The sequence below is a fragment of the Hemibagrus wyckioides genome, linkage group LG27 (genome assembly GCF_019097595.1).
Source record: "Hemibagrus wyckioides isolate EC202008001 linkage group LG27, SWU_Hwy_1.0, whole genome shotgun sequence".
NCBI classification, from domain to species: Eukaryota; Metazoa; Chordata; class Actinopteri; order Siluriformes; family Bagridae; genus Hemibagrus; species Hemibagrus wyckioides.
The window spans coordinates 2,063,868-2,080,762 of NC_080736.1; the positions used below are offsets into that span (position 1 = coordinate 2,063,868).

The following is a 16,895-nucleotide window of genomic DNA, read 5'->3' on the forward strand; positions in this document are numbered from 1 at the left end:
ACATTCACCCGTGTATTTATCCATTCCTATTTCTATCCATACATCCACTATCCAAAACATCTATAAGTTTTTCATTAGTCTATGTTTCTGCATGAATTGTTCCATTTATCCATTCATTCATACAATATTCCACCCATCACATGTATCCTTTCCTTTATCAATTGGTCCATTCATCTGCTCACTTGTCCCATATCTTCTTCTGTTCATCCATCCAGCTAAGCTTTCATTCTTCCATTCACACATTTATCCATTCATCCATCCTGTGTCTGTAGCCTCCAGCTATCCACCTACATACATAAATGCCATCACTCCCTCCATCTATTCATCCATCCAGCCATCCATCCACCCATCCCTCAATCCATCTATTCATCCACCCATCCATTCATCCATCCATCCATCCATCCCTCTCAGTTTATCTATACATCTATCTGTCCATCAGCAGTGAGTGTTCAGAGCCTCAGTGAATGTTCAGTAAGAGGTTCTCCAGTTCTGCAGTTTGCCGTACAGATACGAGGCGTTAATGCACACACGTCCTCCAGACCCCAACCCCCCCCCCGCACTGTATCTGTCCTGTCATTAACCGTGTGTGTGTGTGTGTGTGTGTGTGTGTGTTTACACAGCGCTGTGATAACTTCTGCGTGCGCACAGATCATTAAAGCGCAATCAAAAGGTCATTAATGTTTGAGACGCAAACGAGGCGAAGATCAGAGCGAGTCATTCGTCAGTGTAACAACCTTCTTTAAATAAAACCTTTCTTTCATTGTCACTGATAATACAGAGTCTGATATTTATACACGTCTCTTTAAAGTTCAGGAAAACATCATTTTTATGGATAAAATTATGAATGGATTTAATGTGAGATAGAGAAGATATTATTTTAAACCAAATATACAGAGGTTTCTTTTCTTTTTCATTTTTTTTGTTTTTTTATTTATTTATTTTTATTTTTATTTTTTTTGTAACTTTTTCTTTTTTCCTTTTCTTTTTTTTCTTTTGTTTCTTTCTTTCTTTTCTTTCTTTTTTTATTTTCTTTTTTTCTTCTTTTCCTTTTTTTCTTAACGTAATTTTTTCTTATTTTCTTTATAGAAAATATGTACTGAAGAAAGAAACAGCATTTTTCCCTTGAAGAGAAGAAAACTCCCGTCTCTTTGAGGCATCTATTCAAGAATGTTCTAGAAGGCATGAACTACATGCAGGTGAGTTTCTTTCCATTAATTTACCCCCCAATCCTAATCCCCTACCCCCTAGTTGTTTAATAGTTCCTCTGTACATTCTTTCTATTTAAGGCTTCATCACTTTATACTATACATTATCCATCCATCCCTCCATCCTTTCATCCAGCAAGAAAATTATTTTGAATGTGTGTGAAAAACCGTCTCTGAATACGAGGAACTTTCTCTCGCATAAACACATAAAGAGTGATGGAGCTTTTTGGACTTAATCTCGGAATTAAGAACCTCAGTGAATAAGAGTCCTGGGCTGTGGCGTGCAGGACCGAGTGTTTATGATCACAGCAGCAGTGTGTCTGTTCAAATCTCCTTTTTATAGCATGTTAAGGTGGAAATGCAGAGTAAACTGCGAGGAAAAAGAGGTTTTAGTGAGTCTGTAATCTGAAACAACACCAAACACACACCGTTCATAAACCAGGGAGTTTCCTACATCACACACAGCTTACTGAGCTGCAGGGATTCCTACACACACACACACACATCCAGATCATCCAGTTGCACCCCACCCTCTCTCTCACCCTCTTTCTCTTTTTCTACCTCTCTCACCCCATCACCAGTTTCCAGGCCTGAAATTACAGCGTGCTCAGAACCGGGGAGGATAAACATTTTCTACTGTAAAAATAAACCAGGAGACCGAGTGATGAAAATGAGCGCTGAAAGAAAAGGAAGAGTCAGGCCAGGATTATATTTAGAGCCTCTCTCTCTCTACAGGAGAGCTCTCATCCCTGACGAGTCTCGTCTCTCGGCTCAGCGGGTGGTGCGTCATGTTTGATGTATTTATAAGTCAGTATCTGTGGTGTAGAGACGAGACCCGATGATGCCTGGGAAGGAGGGTGTAATTATTTATGCAAAAACCACCGCACCACAAATGAGAGGATTTGGAAGCCTGATTTTTTCCTCTGGCTTTGAATAAATATTTGTCGTTCAGTCGAAACATTCAGCTCTTAATAACAGCGAATGTGACATACAGTCAGAGTCAAAACGTCCGATTTACCAAAAACTAATAGAATTTTGCCAAATTGGCTTCAGAGGATGACCATCGCTGAATTATAGAGTCTGTCGGAAATTCCCCGAGAAGAGAGTGTGGAAAAACAAACCCAGATGACCTCGAACCTTTGCCACTGAAAGGGCGTGGCTCTGAGGTTAAATGACACTGACGGCCATTTTACTTTCCTCAGAAAATGCAGACGTTTCTGATGTGACGCCTGGGAGTCGATTCTTTTGATTCGTTTGGTTTGGTTTCACAATTTACTTTAAAAATAAATGCTTCAGTTGAGGGGCAGGTAGGGCTGAAAAACTCTGTTATTGGGCAGAATAATTCAAACACACTTTAAAAATTGTGTTAAAACACACACACAGACAAACAAAAGTACAGCGTTTGATTCACTTTCTGCAGATGAGTCGATTCTGACTCGATTCACCTGGTAGGTTTGTGGCTCACTGAACGAAAGGACTGATATCTCACCACCCTGTTAATTAACCCGAGTCTGTATCTACACCGATCAGGCATAACATTATGGCCACCTGCCTAACATTGTGTTGGTTCACCCTTTTGCTGATAAAACAGCCCTGACCCGTCCTGCACTGTGTATTCTGACCCCTTTCTATCAGAACCAGCATTAACTTCTTCAGCAATCTGATCAACAGTAGCTCGTCTGTTGGATCGGATCACACGGGCCAGCCTTCTCTCCCCATGTCCATCAATGAGCCTTGACCGTCCATGACCCTGTCTCCAGGTCACCACTGTTCCTTCCTTGGACCACTTTTGATAGATACTGACCACTGCAGACCGGGAACACCCCACAAGAGCTGCAGTTTTGGAGATGCTCTGATCCAGTGGTCTAGCCATCACAATTTGGCCCTTCATCAAACTCGCTCAAATCCTTACACTTGTCCATTTTTCCTGCTTCTAACATCAACTTTGACTTGTTGACTTGCTGCCTAATATATCCCACCCTCTAACAGGTGCCATGATGAGGAGATGAGGAGATTTATTTTAAATTATTAATATATAATGTTCTGATTTTGGCAAACTTTCAAAATAAGAGTCTAAATCCTGTATGAGGATGCAGGCTAGGTGCCGTTGGTTTTTAATCAAATATAGACAAAATTTTAACTCAAAAATTGATTAATAATAACATATACAGTAAAGAAGAGAAAGAGTCTGGATGTGTTTTTGAGTTCTACATGAATTGTTTGAAATAAATACGTCAGAACTCATAAACCTCATCTCAGATTTCCACCAGGACATGTTTCCAGTTTACACTGGTTTTAATGGACGTGTAATGGCAGGAGAAAAGAAGAAAAAAACAGTACTCAGTGACTTACTGTGTGTGTGTGTGTCAGTGACAGTCGAGTAATTCTTCTCCTAAACGTCTGACTTCTCTCTGAAGAGGACGATAAGGATGAGGAGATTAAAGAGAGCTAACCACACTGAGATCACTCCCTTCAGATGTGTGTGTGTGTGCGTGTGTGCGTGTGTGTGTGTGTGCGTGCGTGCGTGCATGTGAGTGGGTGGGTGTGTGTGTGTGTGTGTGTGTGTGTGAGAGAGATGGTGGGGTTTTCCCTGTTACCACAAAAATCAAAACACTGAGCCAAACACGGCTTTGACTTCAGTGTATTTTACAACAAACGAGGATGTTTAGCGTCTCGCTTATAATCTCATGACATCAGGACGAGAGATTTGGCGTCCAAATGCAACACGTTTAATTCCATCCTATTCTAGAAAAGCTGTGGGGTTTCCACGTGGCGTCCAGTTCACACAGACATTACTGATACCACTGACCACTCCAAATATCCAGCTTTCTATTGTTTTCTATGCTCTCGATGATTCAGTTGTTCACTGAGATTTGTTCCATTGTCCAAGCAGGGAATGATCAATAACACACACACACACACACACACACACACAGTACCATGTGTAAATCTTCTTCGTAGTCTAACATTTACAATGCCTGTTTACAGCACAGAGAGGAAGATCATTTTGCACAGACAAGTTCCTAGATAAATGAAGCTTTACCACACACACACACAGAAACACACACACACAGAAACACACACACACAGAAACACACACACACAGAAACACACACACACACAATAGTCAGATTTACCGAGCGCTCTATTCATCCGCAGGGTGTGTTTCACCTCCAGGGTGCATGTAATGAATTAAGCAGATCTTAATGTGCAGCACAGAGCCAGGTAGTGAGTGAGACATCAGAAGCTATTTGGCTTCGCTTTTGTTCTCCTGAGTCTCGATTCACACAGGTGATCAATCAAAACCAGTTTATTTTGCCTCTGCAGTGAGTGGAGTGGAGTGTGTGTGTGTGTGTGTGTGTGTGTGTGTGTGTGTGTCATGGTCTGTGGAAATCTAGAGAAAAATCATTCACCTCATGGCACAACACTAGAAGGAAACTGAATGAATTAATTCTCCTTTGGAAACGTAATCTAAATGAACACACACTCAAGGAGTGACCGCGGGCAGAGGCCACGGTCATTAAGACTATCACAACAACCACTCCCTTTATTTTAAGACTATCACCACGCCCTCTTCATTAATATTATCACAGTGTCTACGCCCCCTTCATAAAGACTATCACAGAAACCACGGCCTATTTATTAAACCTGTCACAGTGACCACGCCTTCTTCTTTAATAATATCGCAACAGTCACGCCCTCTTCATTAAACCTGTCACAGCAGCCACACCCTCCCCATTAGGACTATCACAGCAGCCACGCCCTCTTCATTAAGACTACCGTACCGGCCATGCCCTCTTCATTACTTTTAACACAGTGACCACGCCCTCTTCTTTAATAATATTGCAACAGTCACGCCCTCTTCATTAAACCTGTCACAGCAGCCACACCCTCCCCATTAGGACTATCACAGCAGCCACGCCCTCTTCATTAAGACTACCGTACCGGCCATGCCCTCTTCATTACTTTTAACACAGTGACCACGCCCTCTTCTTTAATAATATTGCAACAGTCACGCCCTCTTCATTAAACCTGTCACAGCAGCCACACCCTCCCCATTAGGACTATCACAGCAGCCACGCCCTCTTCATTAAGACTACCGTACCGGCCATGCCCTCTTCATTACTTTTAACACAGTGACCACGCCCTCTTCTTTAATAATATTGCAACAGTCACGCCCTCTTCTTAAACCTGTCACAGCAGCCGCACCCTCCTCTTTAGGACTATCACAGCAACCATGCTCTTTTCATTAATACTACCGCAGCGGCCACGCCCTCTTCATTAAGACTAGCACACCGGCCACGGCCTCTTCATTAAGACTAATTGGTCATATCAGTTTTATAAATCATGGTCACTTCCTCGTGCTCGTGTTTAAAGTGAATTCTCAACGTTTTCTGCTGTGTCCTATAAATCCTCTTCTCACTCCCCCCCCCCTTCCCCCGTGCCATCCCCGACAGTCACGTCTCATTTCTCTGGAGACATTTTCACATCAATCAATTGACCTCAGAGTGAAAATAGCAGCTGAGCTTCACTTAAACACACACAAGAGACATTGTTTAACAAACTCAAAGCCTATTTATTCCTGTTAAAACAAAACCACAGAGGAAACCGAGACGAGCGTTCAGACGCTTGACCAATAATCAAATCAACATCATCCACCGAGCCGTCACTGAGTGAACCACATCACAGCTAATGAAGCTCTTATTATTGCTTTTATGGAAGGGGATTTAGGGGAAACCCTTCATGGAGCATTGGGATAATGAAGAGTCTGGTTAGAGTGGATTATCTTTATCTCTGAAGCAGCAAGGGCAACATCAGGTCATCTAACGGCATTGTGGGTAATGTAGGAAAACTTAACCAATAAATTAAAGTCAGAGTTAATTGTTGTGAGTGAAAGACATTCCATGATTGTGAATATTTTCTACATTTTCATTGTCTCTTCATCTTGCTGTCTAACAGGATTCTCAGATCATTCTCATTCCTCAGCCTCACCACACGTTTCAAAATGGCCGCCGGTTGTTTAGAGGTCAGTCCATTACAGTCTGATCTTCCCGCTGTTGGCTTCATAGATGGTTTTTTTCCTGGTGAGAGGAAGTGCCGTGACACTCCAGAGCACCATTTATCTCTGATTTTCTGCTCTGATTGGCTACAATGAATGCTTGCTGTGTTTGAAGCCACAGACATGACGTCATTTTACACCTAATAAACGTTTACACGCAGGAGACCGAAGCTTAGCCTGCAGAACCTCCGCCGGGTTCAGAAACGCTAATTCAGGATCTTCAGCCTCAGTTCAGTTCCAGTGAGTTTGGAAATGATTCAGTAGACAATTTATTCTGTTTATTAGGTTGAGCAGAGTCCAGTTGAAGTATGAAGATGAGTGCTTGATGGTTTGGACGCTGAACTCCTGCTCTGGCTTGTGGTCAGCAGATATCAGTTTTGGGACTAATGATGTCACAGTATGCTTTTCTGAGAGAGAATGGATAATGTGATTCTGAATTTAAATGTAAATAAAACTAATTCCAGACAGACAGGAAGCAGCTGATGAGCCGTCAAAAATATCAAACACAGTCGAATACAGAGTTTTTAAAACAATTTAAATAAATGTATTTGCTACTTATGTAAATATTTAAAAATAATCTATAAATGTTGTGTACAATCATTATATATTTTAGAGCATAATTATAACATAAAAATAAAACAATGTTGCTATTCAGTGTTTCAAAATTACATAGATGGATGGATGGATGGATGGATGGATGGATGGATGGATGGATGGATAGATAGATGGACGGACGGACGGACGGATGGTTGGGTAGATAGATAAATTCTTAATTCTGCTATAATTATTCAGAGAACCATCAAGTAAAGTTCGTTAGCTAACAGAAACAAGCTTCACAAAAAATTTTAACTTATAGTAGTTACTACTATACTATTTTATTTAATATCCATGTTTTCCTAAGTGCACTTCAGTCTCATTTCACCCTCAAGTTTTTCATGACTTGTAACTTCAAATGTTCACCATTTAAAAAATGTCACAGTTTATCCAGAGATTTCCTGCGAGTCGACGATATTCTGTGTCTAAAGTACATTTCTGTGTGTCATTTATAAATGAGGAAAAATCCCTCAGAGGGTTTAAAGTCTCCAGATCTCGACGTGAGAAAAATAAAGTTCTCCATATGCTCAGAGTTTCAGCAGCAGAGGCCTGGTGTTGATCACTTAATACTGTTCTCGAACCCTCTGTGTGAATCTGTTTCACTGAGAGCTAGTTATCTCCACCTCCGACTTTTGGGAAAGGAGTTCGAGGAACGTGTTAGAACCAGCGGCAGTAGGCTGATGGAGAGCGTTTTGTTTAGATGTATCTGAGGTGTGAGGTCAGGCTCAGAGGCAGAAAAGCAGAGAGTCAGCAAAGTATCATCAGTGATGGACTTCAATCAACACAAACAAACTAATTAAAAATCAGAATAAAGTCTCAGGTACACTGCTGATCAAGTGGAGGAGGAGAAAATGATGATGAAGAATAAGAAGAAGAAGGAGAAGAAGTGGATTTTACTTCCAGGTTTTTCATTACCAAGATGTCAGATATTAAAAGAGACTCCACCCACTTCATATCTATCTATCTATCTATCTATCTATCTATCTATCTATCTATCTATCTATCTATCCATCCATCCAGCCATCCATCCATCCATCTATCTGATTTCACTAGTGTTGCCGTAGTAACCATTTCAAACTAGGAAGCAGAATTAGAGAAGAAGCAGAGGAGTAACTCACGCAGGGACGCCCCAGTGCGGTTAAAGTGATGATGAGCACTGTTAGAGCAGCTCTCGACCAATCAGATCAGTGGATCTAAACTGATGTATGATGTCATTAACAGCGTTTGCATGTGATGTGACTTGACGTGATGCTGTGACCATTCAGCGATGGTCTGAAATCTGGTTGACGCAGAAGTATGACCCATAAGTATGTCTGACACGATTATCCATAATCCCTCTCTCTCAGTCATAATGCAGATGTGCTTCAGTGCAGAAATATACACCGGTCAGCCATAACATTGTGAGCAGATCCAGGTGAAGTGAATAAGACTGAGTATCTCCTCATCATGGCACCTGTTAGTGGGTGGGATATATTAGGCAGCAAGTCAACATTTTGTCCTCAAAGTTGATGTTAGAAGCAGGAAAAATGGACAAGCGTAAGGATTTGAGCTTTGAGTTTGATGAAGGAACAAATTGTGATGGATAGACCACTGGATCAGAGCATCTCCAAAACTGCAGCTCTTGTGGGGTGTTCCTGGTCTGCAGTGGTCAGTATCTATCAAAAGTGGTCCAAGGAAGGAACAGTGGTGAACCGGCGACAGGGTCATGGATGGCCAACACTGCACATGGGGAGTGAAGGCTGGCCCGTGTGATCCGATCCAACAGACGAGCTACTGTTGCTCAAATTGCTGAAGAAGTTAATGCTGGTTCTGATAGAAAGGGGTCAGAATACACAGTGCAGGACGGGTCAGGGCTGTTTTGGCAGCAAAAGGGGGACCAGCACAATATTAAGCAGGTGGTCATAATGTTATGCCTGATCTGTGTAAAGTGTTTTCTGTAAATTCAACAGTTGTATAGTGTGTATTGTGTGCCTGGGTTGTGTGTGATTGAGCGATCAGATATCACAGTGTTAGAGAGATTGATCCTGTTTCTTAACCTGTAATTGATATCTGCTATTATTTCCCAGTCAAACCCGGAGTGATTCATCATAAAACCGTTCTTAAACCGAACACGAACATGAGGAAAAACGTGAAACTGAAATGCAGCGAGAGAGAACCAAACACCCTGAGAACCTTCCAGTGTTAAACCTCTGACCCGTACGAATACAATGCGGCGTGGAGACGAGACGGTGTCACAGCTTTCACTCATCACCGCTCAGGAAGACGACCAGACGCCATCTGTATATGGAGACGTTAAGCAAAAGGTATTCTGTTTAGCACTTTTACATTTGTTTGTAATGCGCTGTTGCACATTCTAACACGCTAAAATAAATAGAAACACATTTGGGAATCAAAAATTTTGTATGTAAATAAATAATGTAACTGCAGGTAAATAAATTATAAACAAATCTGAACTTTTAAATTGGATTAAATCCAGCCAGACACTAAATTAGGATGTTTCTCTAAGCATTCCATCGACCAATCAGAAGCCTGCATTGTGTTAGCTCCACCCACATGACCTTGTTCACTTTCACAATTCCCCATGCCAATAATTGAGTTATTAGTAAATCCTCAAGTTTATTATCCTACCTCATTTCATCCCACGCTCAATACTGTCACGCACATTTTTCAATTTCATAAGAAAAATGTCTGTTTGTTTATTTATTTATTTATTTCACATTTTGAGTCAGAAATTTTGTTTTCGTCTCAGAGCACGAAAGCCAAGCGAGGGTGCCAGTACTTTCATCTTTTCATGATACACCACACTGTACTACTGAACATCTCCATATTTTCTTCTAGAAACACTGTTCAACATCGTCAAGATATTTTTTGCCATTATTCTGTTTGACCAATCAAGGATCTGCACTGGTTTTAGCCCTGCCCACTTGCCTTGTTCCATGTATAAAATCCATGCTTAATCCATCTATTAAAGGCTTAAACAACATATTTAAATGCAGCTTGATTAATTTAAATGTCCCAACATTGAGTATGGACACACACACACACACACACTCTTACACACACCATAAACATAAGCTTGTGTATGTCTGTATGATCTCAGTGAGGAGAAACATGAGCTCCTGAATCCGTTTACAACCGACAACAGAAGATTTCACACCTGTCAGGGACGTCTTTAATAATAGAAATCCCCTCACACACACACACACACACACACACACACACACTCTCTCTCTCACGGTGTCTGCAGTGTGTTGTGTAAACAGCGTCTTGTCATTTGCCTTGCGATCACCAGGATTATTACGCCTTGTTCACTGGAGCAAAATTCACTTTAAAGACAATCACCTAGTTACCGTTTCATCCCAAATTCCCCCAGAATCTGAATCAGGATCATTTTTGTTTTTTTAAGCCACCGTAATATACATAAAAGCCACTGAGCGTAATCCCTTCAGTCAGACGTGTTTGGTGACGCAGCGGTCGTTTATGTTACAATCGAATATCCAGAGGGAGCAAATTTAAGACGGGAATTTTACGAGGATTTACTCAGTGACTAGAATTTAAACCGGATTAAAGCTTACTGTGTGTGTGTGTGTGTTAGAGTTCATATCGTAGCGTCCTGACAGTAAAAGCGACTTGAAGCCTCTTGGGTTGTGGTTTATCTTCTTCTGGAGGACAAACGGGAAGTCGGATAAAGCTGAGCACGAAGTCTTATTGTGTTCATGATGATGTCACACGCTTAGAGCTCCAGATCTTCAAAAACAGCCCTAATGTCTTGATATTGGTATTTTTCTTTTAAAATAGAAGCAACTAAGTTTATTAGAAAATATTGTGGCTAGGTACAAAGACATTTGCGGGAGATTTTCTATTAGGGAGGTCGGAATTCCTTAGAATTCCTTTGGGAATGTGAGCATCGGTGTGAGCAAGTGGGATCGGTCAGTCTCGTTTAGTTAGGATTGGTCGACTTTTTTTTGTTTATTATTATTTTGCAGGATGTAAATGTCATTGTGAGCAGATGGGATTGGTCACGTGTTCTGCTGGAGGAGAGCGGACTGGTCCCAAAATTCCTTTGGGACCATTTTACAGGTCCTTACAGGTGAACGTTTCTGCAGGATCTGCCAAGACTGAACATAATTCTTTAGGGAGCTGACAGAATTGGTCAAAATTTCTACATGAGCAAATAATCTTGGTCTCAGATTCTGGAGCAGTGGATGGGATTGGACTACGTTTCTGAAGCAGTGGGAGCAGTGGATGGGACTGGTCTAATTTTCTGGAGCAGTGGATGGGTTTGGACTCTGTTTCTGGGGCAGTGGATGGAACTGGACTAAGTTTTTGGAGCAGTGGATGGAACTGGACTAAGTTTTTGGAGCAGTGGATGGAATTGGTCTAGGTTATTGGAGCAGTGGATGGGAGAAGTTTCTGGTATAGTCACTGGGATTGGAGTAAATTATTGGAGCAGTGGATGGGATTAGATTAAGTTTCTGGAGCAGTGGATGAGAAAAGACTATGTTTCTGGAACAGTAGGTGGCATTGGACTACGTTTCTGCAGAATTGGATGGGATTGGTCTAAGTTTCTGGAGCAGTTGGTGAAGTGAAGTTATTAGAGCAGTGTATGGGATTAGACTAAGTTTCTGGAGCAGTCGATGGGATTAGACTAAGTTTCTGGCTCAGTTGATTGCATAGTTCAGATGTTCTTTGTGATGGAGCAGGATTGGTAAACTTTAGTGCAGGATTGATCAGAATTCCTTGAGGGACCTTTAGAGCAGACGTGTCTGGTCTGAATTTATATATGACTGTGTAAGATGACTGCTCTGCTGTGAGATTGGTCAAATTGCCTGCAAAAGCAAGCAGATTTGGTCAGAATTCTTTCTTTTCTTGGTAAAAGTTTCTACATAAACAAGTGGGAGTGGCCAAATTTTCTATGAGAGCAAGTGGGATTTGTCAGAATTTCTGGAGCAGTGACTGGGATTAGTCACATCTTCTGCAGGAGCAAGCACAAATAGTCAGAATTCCTCTGGGAGTGGGCAGATGGGTCAAATTTTCTACATGAACAAATGGGATTTTCTGCAGGAATGAGCAGGATTGGTCAGAATTCCTTTGGGATAACGTGGGAATGTTTAATGTTTACAGAGAGAGGTGTTCAGGTCCAGATCGCTTGGGTTCCCTTGGGTTGTACTGTTACTCTAGACACTCGATTTGTTTTATCCGACTCGGTAGACTTAGAAAACATGGCTGACTTGAGCACTACTCCCCCTGGTGGACCTGAGAGGAACTGTCTTTGACGAGATGACGTGCCCTTGAAGCATTTCCTGATTCAGCACTTGTCTGTTAAAACAGAACCCTTATACACACACACACACACACACACACACACACACACGCACACACACACACCACCATCACCACCATCACCAACCCAGGGCACAAGGGGCTTTAGCTGGGGCCGTATTCAGGGGCGAATATCTAATTTAGACAGGGAATACCCCTATATTTAGCCTTACACTTACACGCACACACACACTGACACACACACCACCACCATCACCAACCCAGGGCACTGGGGCTTTAGCTGGTGCCATATTCAGGGGCGAATATCTAATTTAGACAGGGAATACCCCTATATTTAGCCTCACACACACACACACACACTCTCCCCCCTCCAGCACTTCAGAATGAGAGGAATGTGCTTCAAAGAGCACCACATCTGCAGTGTACGAAGGTCAAGTGTTCTACCTGACCTGTGTTCAAGACAGAAAAGTCTATTTATTATCTGAAATGTAAAGCGAGTGAAAGAGCGACAGAACGACAGAACAGGTTTAAAAAATATCTGAAGTTCACCATCATGTAATTTCTGGGGTTTTTGGTGTTTAGCGTGTTAGCGTTATCTTGTGATCTGAACCTGAGCACTCGTGTTCGGATTGGTGTGATGACACAGAGTTCATTATTTTCCTCTAAAGGCACGACCCCACTGTTTTATTCCTCACATAAATACGATAATAAAGACTTTTTGTCTGTTTATAGTTATGTTTTACTCTTTGCTCTGTCACTCGTTCTGAGTTGGCTCCTGTTCTCACTTTCTCTTGACGTTAATAAGGATCTATAAATGTTACATAAACACGTTTCTCCTTACGGAAAACTTCACCATAAGAACAATGACACGCTTTTGATCCGCACATGTGGTGCATCCGTGAGCGGTTACTATGGAAACGATATTGTATTAAAAACAAAGCCAGTCAGAATTCACCAATATAAATACTCTTTCTCTTATTCTCTCCCTCCATCTCTTCCTCATTATCTCGCTCTTTCTCTCTCTCTCTCTCTCTCTCCACCTCCCTCTCTTCCTCTCTCTCTTTCTTCCTCCCTCTCATTCTCTCTCTCTCTCTCTCTCTCTCTCTCTCCACCTCCCTCTCTTCCTCCCTCTCATTCTCTCTCTCTCTCTCTCTCTCTCTCTCACTCTGTCTCTCTCCCTCTCATTCTCTCTCTCTTTCTATCTACCCCCTCCCTCTCCCCCACCCTCTCCATCTCTCCATCTCTCTCTCTCTCTCTCTCTCTCTCTCTCTCTCTGTAAGGTGAACATCGGTGGTGTTGTCCGTGTCAGACGGAGGTGTTAAAAGCAGCCTTTTTGCCCCCGGAGGAACGAGGAGTTGAGTTTCGGGTTTTGAACGTGTCAGCACCTGAGAAACATGACAAATGGCTGAGGAGAAAAATGCTGAGAAAGAAAGATGTATTCTGTCACAGTCTGACTTACATAATCATGGATTTAAACAGAGATGTGTGTGATAATAAAGCAGGGTAAAGACTGGAATGAAAAACGATCTGGAGTTAACACTGTGACAGCTCAGAGACCTGCTCCAAAAGTCCACAGATTCACATGTAGAACATTTCTTAGAACGGTTCCTCTGTGGTTCCTCTTAAATTCCGTGTGGAATTTAATAACTGTGTTTGAAAAACACCACAGAAACTCTTTCACACTAAACATCACTTACATTGTGAAGTCTAAATACACCGATCAGCCATAACATCATGACCACCTGCCTACTATTGTGTTGGTCCATCCTTTTTGCTGCCAAAACAGTCCTGACCCGTCCTGCACTGTGTATTCTGACCCCTTTCTATCAGAACCAGCATTAACTTCTTCAGCAATTTGAGCAACAGTAGCTCGTCTGTTGGATCGGATCACACGGGTCAGCCTTCTCTCCCCACGTGTCTCTGATTCACCACTGTTCCTTCCTTGGACCACTTTTGATAGACACTGACCACTGCAGACCGGGAACACCCCACAAGAGCTGCAGTTTTGGAGATGCTCTGATCCAGTGGTCTAGCCATCACAATTTAGCCCTCAAATCTTCTCCATTTTTCCTGCTTCTAACATCAACTTTGAGGACAAAATGTTCACTAACTGCCTAATATATCCCACCCACTAACAGGTGCCATGATGAGGAGATCATCAGTCTTATTCTCTTCACCTCTCACTGCCCGATATGTTTTCTCTAAAATCTGATCAGCTTTTTGCTAGTGTTATGCAATGCTAGGTCTCAGATCAGTGCTATCTCCACTCTGCTATTCTGTCAACCCTTCAAGAAACCTTTTTCTCCGAGTCCATGAATAAACTGAATAAGTATGTGAACTATTGCTGGTAATTTTCTTTGTAATATCTAGAACCTGTCAGGAGTTACATGTAATATTTAGCACAGCTGTAAAGGTTCCCTCAACGTGCTAACTCAAGATGAAAACTGAAAACGCTTCAGAGATCTATAGAGAGGAAGGCTTAAAACCTGCAAAGAGTTTTCGGTTGAGAAACAGGATCTGTTTTAACCCTTTAATTATCCAGTCAGTCCTTGAGGAACCTTTAAAGACCTCTTGAAGGAAGGGGTGTTAATAATAATAATCTAAAAAAAAGCACTAAAATCACATCTAGCTAGTCTAAAATTAGCTTTAGGGAATTTATTTTCTGTGTATTGCAGTAAAACATCTAATATTCTAGCACTTTAAAAGAGCCAATTATGTGTAGCATTGGCTTCTTTACTGGAAAAAACAATATTTGTATTCAAAGTTTGTTTATTTTGATTGGATTTGATTATTTTAATGATCTGTAAAGGTCGGAGTATACTCAAAAGTTTTAAACACGTAGCCTATCTAACAGATCGGCTCTAAATCTCTCCATAAATATGCAGAAAAGTCTGAGAATCACATCCTTAGCCTAAATCTCCTGTTTATTCGTTCGTGTACGGATTCCATCCTGCATTGTTAATGTCCGCGAGCCATCCTCCAGCACGCTCTTTGGCTGTTTCTGTGATTTAGATGGATTTTATTGAATTTTTTATTGCCACAGAGGACACTTAAAATGTTTTCCTGTTGTCCTGAAGAAGAAATACACACCAGCGATGATAAGCGATCTGTGGAAGCGGTTAGGAAATTGTGAAACTCTGGCAAAGAAAACACTTAAACTCTGTATACAGAAACTTTGCTGACGAAAGAACAATGTACGATGTAATGATTATCGTTTAAAATACGTCTCCGAGGATCTGTTCACGTTTAGATGTCGACTAATAAAACAAATAAATCAGCTTGTTGTTTAATCTGGCGTGAGATTCGTCAAGCCTAAAGTCAATGAATAAGTAAAAGTAAAGGATGAAGAGCAGAGCATGTGGCTTTCAGGTCATTAGTACAGGTGATAGATTAATAAAGGTAAAGGTGTTACGTAAAGGCGAGTCTGTTTAAACCCGCTGTGATTCATTGAATTTATTTCAGCTTCTACACTTTTTATCCACACACTGTATGATGAAGGTTCAGATTTTAACCATCTGGATGAGGTGCACTTAATAGCGCTATTAAAGCCCTACTCTGGACATCTTCTGGACGCTCACTAAGTATTTGGGATCTTTTGGAATCTCATGGTGGAAGATTTTTCTTGGAATTCTTTGCTTTTAAAGGAAATAAAATATGTGAAAATTGGTAATTTGGTGTAAAAACCAGGCTTAGCTTAGCCACGTGACCTAGCTGTGTAACTCTCACCAGAGCCACTAACATATCCCTCTATATCTATACACCATCTTCTGAATAGCTAAACACTAATGATTAGAACATTACTCAGAACTAATCAGTGGGAGAGTTTGTTTGTATTTTTATTTACATTATTAGCGATTCGCATCGCAAGCTAACTGTACTAGCAGCAAACGAGCTCCAGAGACACCAACACTGATTTTTTCTTCCAAGCTTTATTTTTATTGTTAATGTTTGGGTTTTTTTTTTACACACATATGGGAAAATATTTCGTTTTTCTGTCATTTATTTCGTCAAAATCTAAAGTTTTTTATACTTAATTTAGTAATGAGGTAATTTAGTCTTTGGGGTTAAAAAAATCTCACAGGCATTATAATGCTTCTTTATGCATGTTTAGTAATAGTTTAATTATGACTTAGCTGTAGTGTGTGTGTATGTGTGTGTTAGAGATGTGTCGTTAATGAACAATTCTTTCATTTTAAATGAATCCTTAATATGACTCGGTAACAAAGAGTCGTCCCACAAAGTGATTTGTTCAATTTTGTATTGACCGCGCATGTGCAGCACCCGATACGGGAGAAACGATTGGTTCATCTTCCGAGTCTTCATGTCCGAGTCGTTCATTAGTTAATCACGTGACCACTTCTTGGATCGGTATCTTACAGTCAATAATACAAATATAATGTTGTATAATGTTTCAGGAATTATCATAAAATTTTCAAAAGAAGATTTCTGAAAAATAAAAATAGTTCTGTTCTTGTTCCTGTCGATCTCGTTTTGGTTGAATTATAGTTTTTATTCTAAATGTGATGAATGTTTGATGTGAAGTAGATGTGTCGAGTTCATTGGCTATTAACACTTAACTCTGTAATCATATCCTGCTGAAATGAACGAGTTGTCTTGGAAAAAGATTCGCTCATTTTGCTGAATGAGATTCAAAGATCCGACTCAGATCCAAACTTTCCATCACTACTACAGAAGAGCTGCATCCTCGGCCCTTATCTCCAAATCCATGTCCATGCACACCGATGACCTCATGC

At 41.1% G+C, this 16,895-nt stretch overlaps 1 long non-coding RNA gene across 1 annotated transcript; it reads left to right on the forward strand.

Annotated features, from left to right (window-relative positions):
* Window positions 1-1,081: 1,081 nt before the first annotated feature.
* Window positions 1,082-14,386, forward strand: LOC131347479 (uncharacterized). The gene is made up of 3 exons (XR_009203779.1): window positions 1,082-1,196; window positions 8,925-9,161; window positions 13,422-14,386. It is a non-coding gene; the product is annotated as an uncharacterized LOC131347479 (long non-coding RNA).
* Window positions 14,387-16,895: the final 2,509 nt, after the last annotated feature.